This window comes from Rattus norvegicus, chromosome 5, assembly GCF_036323735.1.
Source record: "Rattus norvegicus strain BN/NHsdMcwi chromosome 5, GRCr8, whole genome shotgun sequence".
NCBI lineage: Eukaryota > Metazoa > Chordata > Mammalia > Rodentia > Muridae > Rattus > Rattus norvegicus.
Genome location: NC_086023.1, coordinates 142,832,730 through 142,850,700, shown reverse-complemented (window position 1 = coordinate 142,850,700; position 17,971 = coordinate 142,832,730). Strand labels below are relative to the sequence as shown.

At 50.7% G+C, this 17,971-nt stretch overlaps 1 long non-coding RNA gene and 1 pseudogene across 1 annotated transcript in view; both read right to left on the bottom strand.

Moving 5' to 3' along the window:
• The window catches only part of LOC134487085 (uncharacterized), a 34,727-nt gene that overhangs the window by 3,145 nt on the left and 13,611 nt on the right, over nucleotides 1-17,971 (bottom strand). The gene's annotated exons all lie outside the window — the stretch shown is intronic.
• On the bottom strand, nucleotides 11,447-11,505 carry LOC120103362 (U2 spliceosomal RNA; annotated as a pseudogene).

Below are 17,971 nucleotides of genomic sequence, written 5' to 3'. Positions count from 1 at the left end.
AAGGGTCACACAGGTACATGCTAAGGAGCCTAAACATATGCTCCATTCGGTAGGCTTGTTGGAAGTTAGGACCATGGCAGACAGAAGAGGGAGGGGCAAAACCAGAATGCGGTATTTCCAGGTCCCAGAGTAGTGGCCTTGGTGTACCACCCAAGAGTCTGTTACACCGGAAGATGGGGTACATCATGACTTCTTTTGTTCATAAGCTTTTACCATGAACACAGGGAACAGGACTCAGCGTCAAGAACAGACACACAGCTTGCAAGGACTGAATAAGGACTGGATGTGTGAGTGCTCTGGACAGATAGAATGAGCAGAACAGATGGGGACTGTTTCCAAGTAGGTCCTGGCAGAGTAACCAGGACACCTGTGGGAGTGAGACAGGGGCCTATGTGGGAACTTCAGACCAGGCTTTGCCCAGCTCTAGCCAGCCAGTGACAGGTTCAGGGAGGAAGTAAGAGTGAGGGTGGAAAAATAGAGGCCTGTACAGGCTGGAGGACAGAGGTGGTGAAGGTACAGGGAATGGACAGTAGTGGTTCAGAGGGAGAAGCATAGACATCAGGCAGGGTTTCAGGCAGGAGCGTAGGAGATAAGCAGATGAAAGCTGGAGAATATGTCTCAGTTAGTAGAATGTTTGCCTAGCATACAAAAGCCCTAGGTTGATCCCCAGGCACATGTAAACCAGGTATGGGGTACACACCTGTAATCCCAGCACTTAGGAGGAAGAGGCAGGAGGACCAGATATTCAGGATCATCCTTAGCTACATAGCAACTTCAAAGCCAACCCAGCCTACATGAGAGATCCTGTTGCCAGATGATAGATAGATAGATAGATAGATAGATAGATAGATAGATAGACAGACAGACCCAAGAAAGGATCATCATCATCAGACTATAGCATTGACCAGATATCCAAGAAGCCAAAGATAACATCATAGGTCCAGAGGTTGGGCCCTGATATCTGTTTTGCTTTGTGGGTACCAAGTGCCTGCTTCCAGACAAAAATATATGGGGCCCAAACATAGTCAGGCTGCTCCCCACTGGGGGACCATTTCTACTGCCCACATATGGCAGGCAGAGGAGGAAGCGTGGGTTTGAGCCCAGAGTAGAGGACAGGGAGACTGTGGCAGAGTCTCTGAGGGATCTTGGAGCCTAGTGGAGCCCACCCCCAGCCTCCAACCCAATGGCAGCAGGAAGCTAAACAGACAGGCTCAGCAGATGTGAGTTCTCCCATGGCTGTGAGGCCAACAAGCAAACAAACAGCCGCCAAATGTATCCCAGCACCCCAGGGTCAGCTTGCTGCACTGGCTGCACCTGCTTCAGCAGGGCAGTTGCTTTGAAGCTCAGCCTGCTGCTGAGAGCACGTGTGGTACCGAGGGACGAGAGAGGAGGGTTTTAATGATGGGAAATAGCTCAGTGTGTAATCTGGGTGCACTACAAGGGCTGCTGAGAGCCTCTAAAAGCTTCCAGGGCCGGCCCACCTCTGAGGCTGGTCCATTATGTTGTTTGTGGCCTCAGCTCCAGCTCTCCATCCTGATGCCTATCCCAACTCCAGGGGCCCACGTGACGCTCCCACCTTGGGTCAGTGGGTGCAAGTCCCCTCCCCCAGGATTCTTATATAAATCAGTTAGGATAAATGAACTAAGCCATGGGTAAGTCCTCCGCTCTGATGCACGCCTTCTGAACTATTCACTCTCCCAAGAAAAAAATTATTTAGAGGTGCCCCATGCTAATGGTCTTCTAATGGAATCTGATATTTATGTTTAAGAGGAGCGGGTGTCAGCGATTGGGAGTCCGATGCCTGTCATAAGCATCCCAAAGCAGGAACGAAGGGAACAGATATCCTCAGGACAGACCTGTGGAGACGGAAGAGTCAGTAGTAATTCAGAACTGTAAAGAACCTTGCAGGGTCCAACAGGAATCTAAACGAATGTGTCCACTCAAGTAACTTTTCAACCTACTTAGACGGGCCTTGGTAGGTTACCCGAAGCAAAGTAGAAGAATGGGGGTGTTACTGGATGGAACAGGTTGGTTGGCCTTAAATATGACAACTGTGAATAGAAGGGGTTTATTGGATTTGTAATCGTGTTACTGGGTGCACAACATCGTGAACAAAGCAGGAGCTGATCGTCTGACCTAGACAGCCCAGGTCAGTGGAGAAGTCATATTTCCCAAGTGACATTGGCCAGCTGAGAATGTGAAGGTCACAGTGACAAGAATGAAGAGAAGCCAGAGAACTGAATCTCACTAGGGGACAATCAAGGGCTGGGCAGGCTGAGAAGGCAAAGATGAAGCAAGGGCTCGCGGTCCTCAACACTTCTTGAATCACCTGAAGGATTTTACTTTTCTATTCCCAGGGGCCTCCTCTGGAATTCTCATTCTGTTGATCCAGAGCAGGCATCAGTAGTTTCTAGAAACGCTAGGGTGATAGGGTACAAAACTGAAGATCCAGGCTTGGGGGGCACGCTACAGGGAGAAAGGGGTCTGCTCGCATCGTGTGACTATGGAGGGTTCATCTGCTGGTGGTGGTCTATCAGCAGGGCTGGCTGAGGTGGGCTGGAGGGATGGAATGGGCCAGGAACTGTGGGGACCTTTACAGAGGGGGTGCAGAGTTGCCAAGAGGCAGGGTAGTCAATGACACCCTCAGAAGTGGAAACAATTTGCAAGCAACTTCATTTGTTTGCTGACCCTCTTTCAAAGGAATCCCCTATAACCCCAGGACCCTCCCTGTGGAAGGGAGTGCAGACAGAGCCCCCAGGAGAGCCCCTCCTGAGTGTACCAAGGCCAGTTGCCAGGTGCCTGAGAGAGGCAAGGTCCCACCAGGAAGGAACACTGGAAGGAGGACCTACAAGGAGTTTTGAGGAAACTTGCCAGGAAGGAGGCACCTGGAGGAACAGGGCTGAGAGCCAGCATTGGGATTTTGTTCTTGAATTTTAGAACCAGAACCAAAAGCCCTTCTGTCTAGGAATGCATAGTGGTCCTTGGGGGAGAAAGAAGCAAGTGGACTCTGAAGTCTGCTGTACTTGTTACTTTTCTATTGCTGCGATAAGACCAGGCCAAGGCAACTTATAAAGAGTTTAGTTGGGGTCTACAGCGTTAGAGTCTATGATAGCAGACATACTGAGCAACAGATAGAAGCTCGCATCTGGAACTACAACCAGGAGGCAGAGAGCACTCTGAGAAAGGCCTAAGTCTTTCAACATTTCAAAGACTGCCCTAGTAACACACTTCCTCCAACAAGACCACACCTCTTAATCCTTCCCAAATAATTCCACCAACTGGGGACCAAGTGTTCAAACATGCACCTGGTGGGGGGGGTCCATTCTCATTCAAACCCTGACACTGGCTGAGACCAGATCCTTTGTAGTGGATTCTGAGTCTCCTCCAGGGTGAACTCACTCATTAGCACACAACCAGCAAGTCACAGTGTGTCTGCTTCCCCCTAAGCGCCAGTCAATTTTTATCCAAACATTACAGCCCTTTTCCATCAGAGCCACCATCTCCCCACGTTTGGGCCTGAATGGCAAACCATAAATGGGATGCCCTTGAATCACAAAGATGCTTGATCCAAGGGAGGATACAGCATGTTCCTGTCGCAGTCATGACATTTCACACACATAGAACATTCTACAGCTGACGAGGAGGAGCTCTGGTGCCCTTCACCTCAGGCAGTCCTGTGGCAGAGACAGTTAGACTCTCTTTGAAGGTGAGACATTTGAAGCTCAGAACAGTTAGGTCATCTTCCCAAAATACACAGCTACTAAGCAGAATGGGATGTGGTAGAACAGAGGGGTGGGTGACTCACAGCCCACTCTCATTTCCTCAGAAGAATGGATGACATAAGAGCTATACCCAAGCTCTGTGAATACACAGCTTGGGCTGAGTCCAGAGTGTTTCTCTGTTCTGATGGTCCCTAGGCCTAGGCTTGGAAGCTTCTAGCCTCTGTACAATCTAATCTGCTAATCTGACACATTCAATCCTCTCACCTTCTGACTGATTTGCTTTGCTTGGCCTTGAACCAACTTTGGCAATATGTTCTAATCTTCTGGCTCCTTGTCACGTTCTGGTTTGTTCTGTCTTCACCAGTGTCTAGCTTCTTCCCTCTGTCTGTAAAACTGTGCCAGTAAAACTGCCAAACAAACACAGCACTGCTCTCTCCACACTTCTCTAAAGTAACCTCTCCTTCCTGTGTATTCTCATGAGAGCTGAGCATATCCTATCCACAGCTCATTCTGTCAAATCTTTCCCTGATTCATCATTTTGTCTGCCCCTCAATTAGACTTCACTTTCAAATATAGCTACTTCCTTCTACAAACTAACTGTTCCTTCATTGTTACAGATTAAAGGTGTGTCAGCATTCCAGCCAGATCATATAGGCCTACAAGGTCTTCGGGTGTGATCCCTTGCCAGAGTAGCCAAGTTGCTGGATTAAAACTTCTCTACAAGTTAAGGCACCAATTGTTTACCTTGAATTCCCTAAGCTGGTTCTCCTCTTTCAACCCATTCCTCTGCTGCCTTCTTTCCTTCCCAGTGGGTCTCCTTCCCAGGCTTGAGTATTCATGGGCTATACAGGGAGCTTGTAGGATGGAGACTCAGTCCCCTGTGTCCAATGTTAGGAGAATACCTGAACATGAATGTCCTAAACTAAACAATTGCCCTGGACAGTGCAGTATGCGATATCCCTGGAGACACAGCTGACTCCCTCAACTTCTCCTGTGCAAAGGTTTAGATCACAACTGCGAGGCTGGTTATAATTCTTTCTGCCATCTCCCCTGCAACGGAGTTAATAGATGGCTGAGCTACAATGTATCAATTGTACAAACTCCCAGGGCATTTTCATATTTCCATCTCCTTACGTATTTCTAGTTGACCAAACTCTTGCAAATTACCATTAAGCACAATCCCATCACCTGGCTCACTGGGCAGGAAGGCAGCAGCCAGGGTTTAACTCCTGAAGGGCCATGGAGGGGAGAGACAGGGTTCTGGCCAAGTGGAGAAGTACCCCAGGGGACAGGTCCCCATTTCCCACAGAAGCTGCTATTTAGCCACCCACTACCCAACCTCTGTATCTTATCAGATCCTTCTCTCATGGAATCTCAGGTCACTTCTATTACCCTCCACTCAAATCAATGCTTCCAGAACCTCCCCCTAGATACAGCCCCATCTAGCCCTTTCTAGCAACGGAAGCCAGAAGCGGAGAAGAGATGCTTGGAAAGTGGATTTTGACTTAGAGAAAAATCACAGCCTGTTGGGAGATGTAGAAGATGGTGGACACTAAAGGTCTTTTGAGCTGATTCAAGGGCCTGCTCATTGCTGTGACCCCAGTACCTAGTTTCAGAGTCTGGCTCGCCACCAGGATTGAAAGCTATGTCTCTAATGAGTGCATGCATGCATACATGCATGCATGAATGAATGAATGAATGCATGAATGAATGAATGCATGAATGAATGAATGAATGAAGAATGAATGAATGCATGAATGAATGAATGCATGAATGAATGCATGCATGAATGAATGAATGAATGAATGAATGAATGAATTGCAAAGATCATGCACAGTCTCTCACATCCTGGTTCCACATTTTCTATGACCTTGGACCAGAGCCCTAGCCAGCCTGAATCATAATCTACTCATCTTTAACGTGAGCCATGCACTCTGTGTGTAGGAAGGTGTCACATGACTCCCTCCCCCAATTTTTTTTTTTTTTTTTGGAGGGAGAGAAAGCTTGTAGCTGTCAGGAACAAGCTAGAACTGTCAAAAATACATAAAAGAACTGCGTCAATCCTGAAATACCAGTCACAGCTCTGTTTATTTGCCAGAGAGGTAAACTTCACATTTTTTCTTTCCAGGTATATATATCACATACATGCCTTTCATTGCCATTTCTAAGAAATCTGTAAACTTCAAAGACTGTAGATCTGCCTAGGGTGAAAGAACAAGGTGACGTTCAGTGGGACTCAAGGGAGGGGAGGTGGTGGACTAGATCTGAAATAGGGAAGTGGTAAGTGACTCTCCCAGGGGTGCTGAAGACAAGAGGAAGTGGCTCCATGTTGTCTTGGTCCATCCTAGCTCTGAGCTACCACATCCACAGAGAGAGCATCAGTGGATGGAGCACGCAACCTTCCGTAGTTTCCTATAAAACCAATGGCACTCTACTCCGGCTGCCAGGGATCCTCACTCACGCCCTGCGTTCCTCCCCTGGGTCCTCTGAGTGACTGGGTATGATGGTGTGATGAGGAGAAGAGGGCAAAGGAGACTGCTTGTCTCTTCCATGACTGGGTTTTAAAAGACTACAGTGTCTGTGTACATGTGGAAGTCTCTCTCATTCTCTCCCTCCTTTTCCCCTCCTTCCCTCCCTTCCTCCTGCTTCCCACCCCTATTTCTCTAACTAATACTTCCTGTTCTCATTCTCATAGGGCTGGCTGGAGAGGTCTGTGTCACCAGAATGGAAGGCAGCTCTGGCCACTTCAGCCAGACCCACCTCACAGCCTCTGAGAAGCTGAATCCCCACCCCATACACATGAATTTAGAAGTGGACCGTTCTCTAGTATGGCCTTCCACTGAGATAGCAGCTCTGTGAGATTCTTGGTGGGGGGGAGGTTGCCCGAGTTGAGCCCAAACCCCAGTTCACAGGGGTTAAGGTAACCACTGTGTGTGCCTGTGTGTATGTGAGCGGCTGAGTGTTGAGGAGTTTATTCTCCGGCGTTAGGTGACCCATGTGAGCATCACTTAGTTTGTAGATGAGGGAATCCAGAGATTCCTGTGCTTGCCTGTGGCATACAGTGAGCAGTTGAGGAGCCCAGGGTAGAAGTGAAGCTTGTCTAACCTGTCCAAGACCTCCTCCTTGTACACTAAGTACCCAGACTCACTTCTGGGGCTAACTGTGAGGGTGGGGGAGGGATACCTTCTGCCCCACACATCTGTCTGTTCCAAATCCAGTCTGGGGCTTCGCAGGATTCTGAGAATTCTGTGGCTCTTGGCAAAAGCCAGTAAAACTGAGGCATTCTGGTGACACCTAAGCCACTGTGGATGGGTACGTGGCCTTCTTCCTTGCCTGGAAACAATGGCAGCATACAAAACACACTGAAACTGAGGCAGAGAGCTAAAAGCTAAGTCCTCTACAGAGAAACCAGGCTCCCTGCCTCCTCCCCCTTCCAAACCCTCAATCCCCAACACTTCATCCAACCACTCGACTCCTACCCTCATGAGGGCCTTTAAGGTTTCCAAAACTGTGCGCCCCTCTGCCTCCCTCCATCTACCCTAGCCCATTCTCCACATGTCCTGGTTCGCCCCTCCTGTGGCAGGCCTCCCTGCCTCAGATATTCCTTTTGGAAGTTCTTCCCAAGATCTGCCTTGTGTTCTTCAGCCACAGGATCCTTGGCTCAGGCAAAGCAGTGGGGTGAGTAGAGGTGGCTGGTCCGCCCTTCTTGTCCCCAAGGCATCTGGAAGGAGAGCTATGGATAAACAATGACAGCCTGGCTTTAGGTTTAGAGCTATGGATCCCTCAGGCAGGAGGACGCTCAGTAAGTTTAACCATTTGTCCAACTGCTTAAGCAGTCCCGCCCCAGCAAGCTGGGCTACTCAGCAGAGCCAGCTGCAAACAGCATCTACTGCCTTTCACCTTGTGATAAACTTCCTTGACCTGAGTCACCCATCAGTCAAGTCCTTCACTGCAATGCAGAAGCCATCTGTCAGGAGGAAAAGACAGCATACCCCGCCCCACTTCCCTGCCTCTCCTCCCCAGTCCCAGTCCTTCCTGTATTCCAGAGCCTGGGGGGTCCTCAGCCAACTTCCCCTGGGTCCTGTGTCCCATGGAGGGCGCTGATAACTGCTACATCTGCTTGGTACTGAAGAAGTTGGTACTGGGCTAGTGCAGGGTAAGAGTCACTTTCATTAAGCATGGATGGGTGCTCTGAGCAGCCGGTATATGGGCCGGGTTCTTTCTACAAAGGTCAGAGAGCTTCCAAAAACTGTCCGGAAAGGGTGGATTTAGCACAACCCCACTGTCTTCCAGATCACTCACCCACTGTGTCCCAACCCCACCACACACCCCCATCTTGGAAAGTGCTTCAAGAATTCCCACACTCCTGTGCCCTAACTAGAAGTCAGATTCTGTCCTCAGGTGGACCCAGAGGGGACCGGAGCCCCCCAGGCAGCAGGCTGTGAACCCAAGTGGCAAAGCCTTTGAGGAGGATGTAGGACCCACCTGGGGCTGTGATGGAATGGACCCAGGGAGCAAAGCGAGGCCTCAGGACCTCTGCCCATCATTCCTACCCTCCACCCGGCCACCTCCAGCAGGTCCCTATGTGCACTTCCTAGTGCTGCATCCTGCCTCACAGGCCTGAATTCCACAGGCAGGGGGAAATGAATATTTTAAGGCCCCGTGGCCTGAGTCACCGAGGTTTGGTGGCAACTAATGTTCTGCAGCTGGCCCTGCCCACGGGCCTGCTTAGCATGCAATTAAGATGCAAAATAGCATCCCTCAAAAGCTCCCCTCTGGGCATCTCTGCTTTTTCCTGGAAGCCCTGGTGGATTAAGAAGCTTCTGGAACAGTGGGGAGGCACTTCTCCTGCTATTCTTATTGGCTGGAGTTCCGGGTTTATGAGCCTGGCTCAGGGCCAGCCTGGTGATGTAGCTTCAGCTCTTCCTCCTGCCTCCTTACAAGCCTGTCCTGTACCACAGCATGTGGGCTCCTGAAGAGGCCGTTAGATTGCACCTCTACCCAGACCCATACCAATGCCCGTGGGTCTTAGTTCAGCATTTGAACAGTAACAGTGACTTCCACCTGGCAGGCCCCTCCCCCATGTCTCTGACCTCATCCTCCACTCACTTCTCCAACCACTGTGGCCTTCCACAATCCCCACCCCCAGAAAACCAACCATTCTGCCATAGGGTCTTTGCACTTGTGCACAACTTTATATCCGTACACACTGGTTCCTAATGAATCCTTAAACATTGCCTCTGAGGAGTGAATTCTTAAGGCCTCTTCCTCTGATAGGAAACACCGTGTAGATAATTCATCGCTACTCAGGAGGTAGAATGACTGAGGCTCATGACTTGCTCAGGGACACACAGTCAAGATAGGGTCTGAGCAGCCCAATGGGTGCCTAGCCATGCAACCGCACTGACAAGCCCACGTCTTCCCACCTCCCTTCCAGCTTCATTTGCAGTCTTGGCTGACTCCCATTGAATGACATTGTTCACAAAGACAGGACTTCTGTGATAAAGGGGTGGCTGTCCCTGTTGTTCTAAGTGGAGGAGTCAAGGCCTGTAGTCTACAGCAGTTGAAAGGTGGCAGCCCAACCTCAGGAACATGTAACTCAGAGTGAGGTCCGCCATCAGTAGCTTCTAACCTGGAAACTGGTTAAAAACAGTCTCAGCCCCCAGGCCCAAAGCTCAAAGGCACATCTTAACGAGACCTGTGGATAGAAAGGGCTGCTCCACATAGCCGGAAGGCCATGACCACCAGAGTGGAAAAGTCTGGGCTCCCTATTTGGAGCATGAAAATTGAGCACCTACACTGTCAGGTCCCGAACCCTGGGGAAGGGTGTCTAGGTTCATGGGGGGTTGGGGGGAGTATAGACTCCTAAATGGACAAGCAGACTTGTAAGAAGCCCGGGGTGCTCCTGACGGTGGAGGCTGTAGAGAGAGCACAACCGCCAAGAAAAACCTTCAAGTAAAGTCCAGAACATTCAAGGTCACACAGAAAAGACAAGTAGAGGGGGGTTGGGGATTTAGCTCAGTGATAGAGCGCTTGCCTAGCAGACGCAAGGCCCTGGGTTCGGTCCCCAGCTCCGAAAAAAAAAAAAAAAAGAAAAGAAAAAAGAAAGAAAGAAAAAAAGAAAGGACAAGTAGGCACAGAGCCCGGGCGCTGGCTCTCATCCTGAGAGCATGGTTAGATACAGATATTTTTCTACAGCCAGGGTCAGTCCCCTGACCACTCTCCCTATTGCCAGTGGCTTTGGCTTCCTGCTCTGGAAGGCTCCTGCCTTACAGGACAGAGGCCTTGGCTAACCTGGAAGGGAAGATTCTATGTGGCTGAGCCAGGACTTGGGGAGGGGGAGAGAGTAGAGAGGGTGAATGTGGGGTTGCTTCTGACTGCTCACCTTTATTTGTGTGACCTCAGTTAGCTCACAAGGCAATGTGTGCCTCAAGGCAGGAGAGGAAAGAGGACAGGAGTTACTGATACCATCCTCCCCTTTTGCCTCACCCCTATAAGGCCCCCTTAAGAGATCTCTAGAAATACTGCCAAGCCCCCAGGCCCATTGCTAAGCTGGACAACCCTTACTCTCTGTACCTTTGACCTCTGGTTCAGTCCTCACCCAGCCCCATTCCTATGTGCCTGACCCCATTCTCAGTTTATCCTAAGTACCCTGACCCCTGCATTGCTAGCACTAGGATTCAGGCTTGTCGGTGGCACCAGTGTCTGCATGCCCTTGGAGTGAACTTGACCTTTTTGAAGAGAGAGAAGGGACAGGACTAGGAGACAACAGGACAGCAGATGTTCCTAATCTGAGCTCCAGACTCTAAAGTACAGCCATGCTTTTTGTTTTGTCTGGTTTGGTTTTGAGAGCAGATCTCACAGAGTTCAGGCTGGCCTCCAACTCAAAATGTTGCCCAATGGAGCCTTGAACTCCTGATTCCTCCTGCCTCCACCTTGCCCCATACCTAGTACTGAAACATCTGCTTCTCATCCAGGTTTCAGTGGAGTGGCAGTCACCCGACCTCTCCAGTGTCAGTTACTCATGCATGCAACAGATGTGTGGGACCAGCTTCTGGTGAGACTGTAGGAACAGCCATAGACAGTGTTGGTGGACTAGCGGGGTCTCCTCAGATGCCACCCTAATTAGAGAGGCACGTGAGACCCATGGAGAGCTGCATGATATATAGAGAGGGACCCCATATGCCATATTCAGGTTCCCAATGGGGCCGGCAACCCCAAGGAACCACGGGCACAGGCACAGTCCCCAGTCACCTCCTTTGGTGGCCTATGGAGGCAGAAGCTGACAGAGAGGGAAAGACAGACATGAGAGGGGCCATTTCTTGGTCCAGACCTTCAGCAGAGTGATCCCTTCTGGTTTGGTAAGACATTGTAGGAACTACCCATGGACCCACACAGCCAGACTAAGGAAATGTTACTCAGAGATGGCAGTGTGAAGGTCCTTTGGGGTCTGCATCCCCCAGCACTACCACTAAGGGCTGAAGGTAAAGACAGAACTGAATAGTCTCATAGCTCAGAACTGGTACCTACGCCACTTGGTGAGTGGCAGTACCACTCAAGATGGCAGCTCTGGGCCTCAATGGTTATGACATCCTGACAGTTGCACTGGCTTGGACTGGGAGTTGGGATCCTAATCAGCTCCCCTTCTGGTTCCTTGGGGAACACAATACAGGGGAGAGGGTGTAGTTTGTGAGTCCCTCAGTGTTGGCCACTTCAGTCCCTCCATGGGTTCCTTGCCATTCAGATACTACACTTGATCTTAGCCAAAAGGCCGAGAAGCAATCCCGTACCATTCAGAAGGGAATATTCATGTGGCTACTGAAGACAGCCCAGGTCTAGGGTCAGCCCTACTGCTTCTCAGCTGAGTGGCCTCTGAGAGAATCAGGGATGCCCTCTTTGGATGGCCAGCCAAGAGGGTTATCAAAGTGAAGCTCTTAAATCAGCCAGGTCCAAAGGTGGAGCTCAATCCGTGGTAGCAGCTGTCACCACTGTCATGTAAGAGCTGTTGTGATGTCTCTGAGAGAGAGAGAGAGAGAGAGAGAGAGAGAGAGAGAGAGAGAGAGAGAGGAGACAGAGACAGACACACAGAGACAGAGAGACAGAGACAGAGACAGAAAGAGATATGCATGCTTTCACAGCGAGCTCCAAGGGAACAAGGATCTGTCCGGAGGTGCCCTGAGGTAGCTCAGCACCCTGCTTGGCACGTTCTCTGCAGAGTTTCCTCTAGCACACCAGTTATCAGGAAGCTAAGCCTGTTGGGCAGTTCAGATGCATAGAATGGTTGGTGCCCTCCTGTCTCACAGCACGGAGTCCCTCAGGAATCTTAGATATCAAGTGTGACCTGAAATTTGGTCTTCACACCAAGTCCCTGCCCTTTCTAAAGACAGGGTCTCACACTGTATCCCAGGATAGCCCCTAGATCTTTACGTTACTAAGGAAGAACTTGACTTGATTCTCCTGCCTCTGCCTCTAGAATGCTGAGATTTCAGGAATGTGGGTACTAACACTCCCAGTTTAAGTGGTTCTAGGGATCAAACCCAAAGCTTCATCTAGGCACTCTACCAACCGAGCTACACCTCTAGCCCCCACCCTACCCCTTTTATAACAGTCTCAAATTTATAGGAAAACAGCAAAGAGACTGTGTTCCCATGTTCTGCCTACTGGGTTGATCCAGTTACATAATCTATTGATACATTGTTACAGTCACTGGCTTGATATCGGCAAACTGTTGCTAACAGTTTCCTTGGTTTCCCCTCATGTTCCATTTTTTTTCTTCAAAATCACATTTACTTACTTGATTCTTGTGTCTTCTTAGGTTCTCCCTGGCTCTGGCAGTTTCCTGGACTGTCCTGGCTAGCTTTATGCCAATTTGCCACAAGCTAGAATCATGAGGGAGGGGGGAGAAAATTGAGAACCCGTCTCTGTAAGACCGTGCTGGAGACAAGCCTGTAGAGCATTTTCTTAGTGATTGATGGGAGAGGGCCCAGCCCACTGTGGGCGGCACCGCCCCTGGGCTGGTGGTCCTGGACTCTGTAAGAAGGGAGGCTGAGTAAGCCAGTCAGCAGCACCCCTCTGTGGGCCTCACCATCAGCTCCTGCCTCCAGGTTCCTGCCCTGTTTGCTTCCTGTCCTGACTTCCTCCAGTGACAGACTATGAGGTAGAACCTCAGCCAGATAAACCCTTTCTCCTCCAACTCAGTTTTGGTCATGGTGTTTCATCACAGCAATAGTAACCCTAACTAAGGCATGGACTTTTCCTTCTTTGTTAATTTGTTCTTTAATAGTTTCATACGTGTATATAATGGATTCTGGTCACACTCATCCCTACACTCTCGAATTCTCCTTCCACCCCCACCAGGCCTCCCCCATCCAGCACATCTTCACTAGGATGAAACCTTGCCTTCACCCCGAAGGCTGCCCTGCACTTTCCTAGGACCCGGGGCCCCAGCCTCCTTCCTCACCTGAGCCTCACTCACTCTCACAACTTCTCCCTGCCCCATCCCTGCCTCAATCCCTGCTGTGCCTCCAAGAACAAGGCTAAAACCAAAGCAGAACCAGAAGGCTCCCTCTTGTAGGAGGGAGACTTGGATGGCTTTTGTTTTTCCACGTGGATCTCGGTTTCACCATCTGTGGGATAGACCTGTGTACCTCCATCCGCCGGCCACTGGAATCTCAACTGTCCCTCATGGATGCAACTCCCCAAAGTCTCAGCCTTGCAGACCCTGTTCTTCCTGCCTCCCAGCTGTGACTCTATACACATCAGGGCCAGGGGTTCACAGCCAGCATGCATGACTTTTAGAAGTGATGACAGAGAGCTGCACTTGACCCAGTGAAGAAGTCCTAACCCTTGGATTGCTGGTGTCCGTGGTCAAGGCCACCATGTTCCCAGAACACCCAAGGTGGCAAACCTGAGGCTCTGCCCCCTCCTCTTCTTCACTCTCCCTTTCCCCTGGGGAAGCTCTGAGCTGCTGCCACCACCCAAGATCAACAGAGGGCTGTCACTACCTAGGGTTCTAAGCATCTGCAGGCTGAGCCGTTGTCAATGCCAACCCCAAGACACCTAGGCAGTTCCTCTGCCACAGAGGGAGGAGCAGAACAGGAGGGGCTGGGCTGTATATCTCCTAATGTGACCTCAGGCAAATGCCTATACTCCTCAGTCTCAGTTTCCCCAACTGTAAAAGGACAGATGCACATTTGTGTGGCTACCATGACATATGTGCTTTGTGAGGGAAGGGAGCTGGCTCAGGTTCAGACTAAATGGCAGCGTTCAGAAGGTGTCAGCAGGAAGTGATCACTTGGGACAGGCCACAGTAGAAACACCTGCTCGCCAACCCCCCCGAACCAGAAGCTGGAGCCACCCTGGGTTCGAGTCCTAACTGTCCACTTTCTTACTGTGAAACATAACCAAGGGTGTTGTCTTTTAGCCTCTATGCAATGGAAATACTTGGCACAGTCTCTGGGCCACCGAGACTCCCCAGTAGATGCTGTGACCTAATCCTTTCACCTGCCAGGGAGGAGGACCAGAGAGGCCTCATTTAAGACAACTTCATCCCCAAGTGTTCCATTGTACCTGAATGGATTCTGCCAGAACCTGAGCTAGGGGACTCCTATTCCCAAGAATGGGAAGAATTCAGGTCGCCCTATAGAAACCCTGGCAACCACCTTCCAAAGCCTTAGGGTGAGGAGAGCTGGTGCTACCACCTAGGAAACTCGCTCTCCATCACCGTGGGGTTCTAGAGGACCGCAAATGTCAGCACCCCCAAGGGCTCCCTCTCCGATGCCAGCCTCAAGAAAAGATGCTCTGGAACAGGACCTTCACCCCACGATCTGATCTGAGCACAGCTCTGAGCTACTCTCCACCAGCGGGACTCCCCACAATGGAAAGGACCCCCAACCACAGCTGCACCCCAGCCCCTGGATCCTCATCATCCTCATCGCCCTCCAGGATCTGCCACAGCCTCCCTGATTGCTAATTTAGACTTCCCTGCCTTCCCACGCAGGGGAATCAGGGGAAATCAAATTACCGAGTTATTCACTCTTTTTGTACAGCTCGATGGGCTGATTAGCTGTCAATCAGGGCCAACATTAACATCTGACACTGTGTGCATAACAATTACCAGTCACATTAAGGAAACCTTCCCTTTCTTTCTCTACCGGGAGCGGTGGGGAGAGACAGGAGAGGAGGCGGCAGACGAGGCTCCGAAGGGAGAGGGAGGAAATTCAATCAGCATAATTAGCTCAATCAGAAGAGAACATCACTTCACCAGCTGAGCGGAGCCACTGCCGCTGCCAAAGGCCTCGGGCTGACCAGCTGCTCCCGAGCCTCTGCACTCCCTGCCCTCCAGCCAGGGCCTGGCTTGCCTGCAGCCTCCGTGCTGGCCTTGGGCCCTCGCTGCCACTGCCATCAATCAGTTCCTTGGCTCCGCCTTACACTTCCTTTGATCCAATCAATTGAGTGCATTCTCGCCTGCCTCTCCCGGATTGGCTCTGACCTTGGAGTATATATAGCTCCAGTATTGGTGGTGGGGAAAAGAGAGGAAGAAGGAACCCTTTTGCAGAAGGAGCCCTTGCTTCGGACATTTGACAGTCCTGAGTCTCCAGTTAATCGAAACCAACTTGACATTTTTCCGTCTCAGTTCTCCATCTGTGAAACAAAGCTGTCTCCATTGGTGTTTTGACTTTGTCCAGCGGCATCACCCAGAGAAGAACGGAGCTTCAGCAGAAGGTTGTAAAGAGGCAGCCACATCTGTCCCCTCACTGCCTCCTGTGGCTGAAGCGATAGACCAGGGCTGTACTTGGAAAGAGCCAAGCTTGAGCCCAGGACCACAGGCTGAGGCTATGGCTGTGCCCAGGCAAGGGGCCACCTTGCTTGTTGCTTTCCTGTCACCAATCACATCCCAGCCTCCTTTCAACTCTGCCCTGTGACCTCCGATGGCAGTACCTCTGCTGGGAGGGAGGGAGCAGGGACAGAGAGGGACCTGAACTGCCTTGGTGCTAGGATGTGGAGGATGACACAAGCCAGATTTCTGAGCCTGAGATATTTTTATTTCGTTTTTTATGTGTTTTCTTTTTAGCCTGTATGTGTGCGTGCCCAGGCGCACACACGCGTGAGAGGACAATCTCAAGTATTAGTCCTCAACTTCTGCTTTTTAAAAGACAGTATCTCTTTTTTGTTCACTGCTGCATACACTAAGCTGGCAGGCCTCGCAGCTTCCGGGGGGGGGCGGGGGGGAGGGCTTTCTGTCTCTGCCCCACCCCCTCACTTCCGGAGTGCTGGGATTGCAGACACACTCTCTGGTTCCCAGCATTTACAGGCGTACATCAGTTACCCGGGGCCTCACATTTGCACAACAGCACTGTGTTCAGCACTGTGCCCAGCTCAGCCTCCCGAGTTCTTAATCCAGAGTCTTGGGCTGTGGTGGATGCCACAACCTAATAAATACCTCAGAACGAGCAGTGTAGTCTCCAGACTCCATCATCCCACAGCTTCGAGGATGCTGTCCAAGAACAAGATGTAGGCTTGCCTCCCGGGAAGCCTCCACCCTTGCCTTGCAGGTGGCCAGCCTCTATGTGTGCTTATATAGCCTTCCCTAGGCTTGTGTGCCCTGCCCCCCGCTGCCGCTGCCCAGTGCCCTAACCCCTTCTTTTAATAATATCAGTCCAATTGGATTAGGACCCCACCCCCACCCCAAACATTCACCCACTTAAGACCCTATCTGAAAACAGAGGCTCACTCTGACACACTGGAGATTGGAATTCTGGCTTATTAAAGGGGGCAGGGGGGACTCGGGCATGGCACCTAGAGAGGAGATAAGAGCCATTGGTTTTACCAGCCACTGTGCATGATGCTAACTTTCCTGAAAGGTGCAGGGCTGCAAGCTTCCTATGGGCTCATTTACATCCTCCAGATTGGAACAGAAGCTCGAGAAGGTGCTAGTCTGGTCTCAACTCTATAAATGGGGAAAATGGGGTACAAGGGAGTGAGCTAACCTGCCCTTCATATACTGCAGATTGGAATCCTGGTGCCTGGCTTTAGAGTCTAAACCTCACTATCCATATCATGCCTTCGATATGATATGATATGATATGATATGATATGATATGATATGATATCATGGTCTAGGAGATTCTTGGCAGCCCAAACACAGCCAGTGGTCCTGCCTGACCCAGAAGCAAGCCCTCTCCTGGTGCCTAAAGTCCCGAAGCCTCCACTCTGAGTCCATCTCAGACAACCTCAATGCACCACCTCAGCGGCTCACATGCTGCCCAGGCAAGCCTAGGCAGCAGCTCAGCATCCAGGAGGGCCATGATGTGAGTACCATGCAACATGGACCTCAGCCTGGTGCTCACCGAATCCTGTCAAGTGGCACCTTGAAGGACACGTGTCATTAAGGGATCGTTGCCATTTTCCCTACACCGCAGCAGAACTTGCCAGACATTCCCTAACTAGCCACAGTTAGGGCCACTCTGGGCCCTGCTAAATGGTCCTCTGTGGGGCCCCTAAAACAACTGGTATGCTCACGGAGTCCATGTTGGTGTGTCAGGAACTGGTGAGGAACTTTCTAGAAGGAATTCCTAAAGCTGATGGACTGGTAATCTAGTAGGTGTGGACAGATAATGGCCAGGTATGGGATAAAGAAATGTATGGCAGATGGCGATCCAGGGGATAATGAAACAAAAGCAGGTGGTGAGGAGTCCTCCCTGAGGAGGCAAGGCCTGAACTATGAGGTATGAGGGATACAAAAGGTCCAATAAAAAATGGCGAAGAGCGGGGCTGGGGATTTAGCTCAGTGGTAGAGCGCTTACCTAGGAAGTGCAAGGCCCTGGGTTCGGTCCCCAGCTCCGAAAAAAAGAACCAAAAAAAAAAAAAAAAATGGCGAAGAGCAGGAAGGCAGAGGAAAGAGTGTTGCAAAGGCCCCAAGGTACAGTCAACAGGCAAATGGAGCTGAGGCTAAGAGGTGTTGTGGAGACAATGTTTTTACCATCCTCTAGACCTCACTCTCATGGACAAGACGAAAGTCCTTCCCAGTGTCTTGTTTGAATCCATCTCACCTCTGTTTAAACCTCTCATCCTAATCTGCCTTCAGAGCACACAAACCTGGGAGCACTTCAGGTGCTCCCCCTCACAGAGCATCTCTAGGCAGCATTTAAAGGAGCAGGAGGGCTCAGGCTTCGAGCTCCCATCAGCTAAGGAAAATCTCCCCTCTCATGATTCCAGCTACCTCCTTGCAAAGGCTGTCAGAGCGTGAC